Raw genomic sequence first — 3309 nt, 5'->3', positions numbered from 1 at the left:
TGGGGCCTAGAAAGGTTTCAACGGTGGAAATCATTATTCCCACTGTTTTCTGTGGTATGATCCACTTAAGCTTTGTATATGCTTAAATTTTGGGCTCAACCCCTTAAGTGAAAAAATTGATGGACGGCGTGAATAAACCACATACATTCAAGGTGGGCCCAAGTAAGTTTACTTGGTACGGTGAGAGCTTATTGAATACGCAATCTGATTTCATGGTTATTAAGTAAGCATGCACACAAGCGACCATAACCTTCAATTGCATCAAATCACTCCTAAGCGCTCTATCAATGTGTATATGGATAGACTTGGATTGTCACTAAGTGGGCCAGCTCTTAGATAAGCCATATATACAAGATTCCAAAAATAAATAAATAAATAATAATTATTGTGATTGCAATTTCACTCATTAGCAGCATTTGTACCTCGCAAGCTAAGTAAAATAGGAAGTTTGAGGTTAGTCAGTCGATAAATTTTTGAAGCAATAATGAAAATCAATCCACTACTTTTAAATACTGTAGAGACAATGAGAAAGAAAGGAGAAATGAGAGTAAAGGTTTTAAAAAAATAATAAATAAATAAGTAAATAATAATAATTAAAAATGGTTAAAAATGCCTAATAAATGTTGATACTCCAGTTCAGACCATCAATGAAGGGTTCCTATCAATCTGATGGTATGGATTGACAGATATGCCCATCATAGGCATGGTTACTACATTAAATATTATTGCAAGTGGAAGAGTAGTCCCCCATTGAGCTAAATAACCCTAACCGTTTCAAAAAGAAAACCTAACATTAGTACACATTACTCCAAACTAGCTATACAGTGCTAGCCAGAAATTGGCTATATTTCACTTGTATTTTTTGGTTTATACAAGTAGGTGTAGTTGACCCATACAGTCTTTAAATGCTTTCACGACTATTTTAGCAATTCAATATGATTTCTCGGTTTACTATCCATAAGATCATGAGATGACAAATCAAATTATTTAAATCATTTGAGTTGCTTGTATGTACAGTACTAGTTTATCAACCTAAAGTATCAAAGATTTCCTCTCTGTCAGAAAAAAAAAAAAAAAAAACATATATATTCACCTCTAAATTACTTAAATTCCTTTATATTTAGCTATTAAACCCTTTACATATACTTAAATAATGCAAAGTTTCAGTGTCCGTAAAACTAATTGCATGAAGATGTTTGCCCCATACTGTTTTCTCATCACTTGATATATAGCAAAAGATAATTGCTAGGGAAAAAAATTTGCACAGAATTAGTTTTCAAAATTGCTGAAACTATACAGTATTAAAGGGACAAGAATGCTTTAAAACATAAATAAAGTGCATTTAGGTCATTTACAAGGTAAAGTTGTGTGCTTTACCGAGCACTTTACCTACTTTTGACAGCCCTTTTTCCTCCCCCCTTCTCTTATGTCATGCAAACAACTCTCTCTCTCTCTCTCTCTCTCTCTCTCTCTCTCTCTCTCTCTCTCTCTAGCATTGGAAATTGCTAAAGCCAACAATTGAATAGCTTGGGGGTGCATTGGTTAGAGATGTTTGCCTTGAATCTTGATGACACTAGTGACTTGGCTCGATATTTGGTAGAGTTGTTTGCCAAGTAGCCAAGTTTTAAAGCTATAATTTTTTAACTACATTAATTTTTTCTATATTTTGTGGGTTCCAAATTTTCAAAGGCCAAAGCTAATCATGAGTGTTGAAGTTAATTTTGTTTTTTTTGCTTTTAAGAATCAAAATGTCAATCATTTTAGTTAGGATCATGAAACACATACATACGCAATGATATCAACTAAAAATATTATAAACTAAAAAAAAGAAAGAAAAGATTTGGTCATATGCCTAACCATCGATGCACGACTCTCTCCTAGGCACCCAAATTTGATGATGAATGGCTCCTATCATCTCTCCCATATCCTTGTACATGCATGCGAACTCCCTTGGCTCACCCTCTTTCCAATTCTTCCTCAACTGTGTACAGTAACTGTTAGCCTCACACATTTTAAGCATAGATGGAGAGAGTCAAAAGGTCTCTTTTTTTAGAGCTTGAATTTTTATTTTCATCAAAAACTTAATCTTGCACGGACTTTGTTCCTTTGCACATGTTAGTTTATCCTAACAAAAAGTTTCATTTTTTGATTGGTCCTTGAAACTTAGAATCTACTTTCTTTTTTTCTTTTCTTTTTTATAACTAAATGTTAAAGTGAACAGTGTATGGGAATTTAAAAATAAATAAATAAATAAATAAATAAATAAAAATGGTAGCAGTTTATCAAAATGTTAAGAGGAATTTACCTAATATGATAGTTTATATAGCTAATGAAAAGTCATTAATGTCCCTATAAGAGCTCATATACACACCATAGGCATTCAAGATCTAGGCCATTCATAGATGGGTTTCACCATGCAGATGCCCTTGAACCAAAATCCGTTTTATCTACTTACCAAATGAGCTACAGTGGCAAAAAATTTCCCTTTATTTCTGTGAACATCCTTCTGTTTCTAGCATTGCGGTCTATTTGATGGGTGATTGGCCTGATCTTTCGGTAGGGCCGGGGAATCCACACAATGGGACCTACTCAATAGATGGTACGTATCTCACCTAAGAAGGGTCCCATTTCCAAGCATGTGGGCTTAGCAACCCCCGGAAAGTAAAGCAAACACAAACGAGTGTAACCCACTCACCAAATAAAATAATGGATTTTGTTGTTGAATTGCCGGTAGGATTTGTGGAGCTCCATGTTTAGATTTTCATAATACAATATTCTACCTTTATTTCATTAAACTAATCCTAGTTTAGACAAAAGAAATCATGTTTATAGACTTGTTCTCAATGGGCGAGCATGTCCTACTCATTTCAGTACATGTTAGCATGCGTGGTCCAATGGGGTCCCTTTGAAGTGCTTTTTTAATAACCCCAACCAAATAGCACGTGGGGATGTCGATATCAACGGATAGTCTCATTTGAACATGAGTGATATCTAAGGGTGGTAATGGGCCGCCCGAGGTTGACCCTAACCTGTCCCTAATCCCTCAAGTCTGGGTCTCACCCATCTAGTAAAAGAGTTGAGTGATAAAGCGTTTGAAATAAGTTCAACTTAAGATTTCTTTTAATCCTTCGTTCACAATAACCCCACGTGTAAATAGTTTAAGGGCCCGTTTGGATCATGTCATTAATGTTGTATAATGTGCAGTAAAAAAAAGTAAGAATGGCCTTTACTACCATATGTAAAGTATTTTTAATTGTTAGATACACTTGGATGTAATTTCGTTCATATGTATTATATCCACACCATTCA

This window comes from Magnolia sinica, chromosome 3 (assembly GCF_029962835.1).
Source record: "Magnolia sinica isolate HGM2019 chromosome 3, MsV1, whole genome shotgun sequence".
NCBI classification, from domain to species: Eukaryota; Viridiplantae; Streptophyta; class Magnoliopsida; order Magnoliales; family Magnoliaceae; genus Magnolia; species Magnolia sinica.
This window is presented reverse-complemented; position numbering follows the sequence as displayed.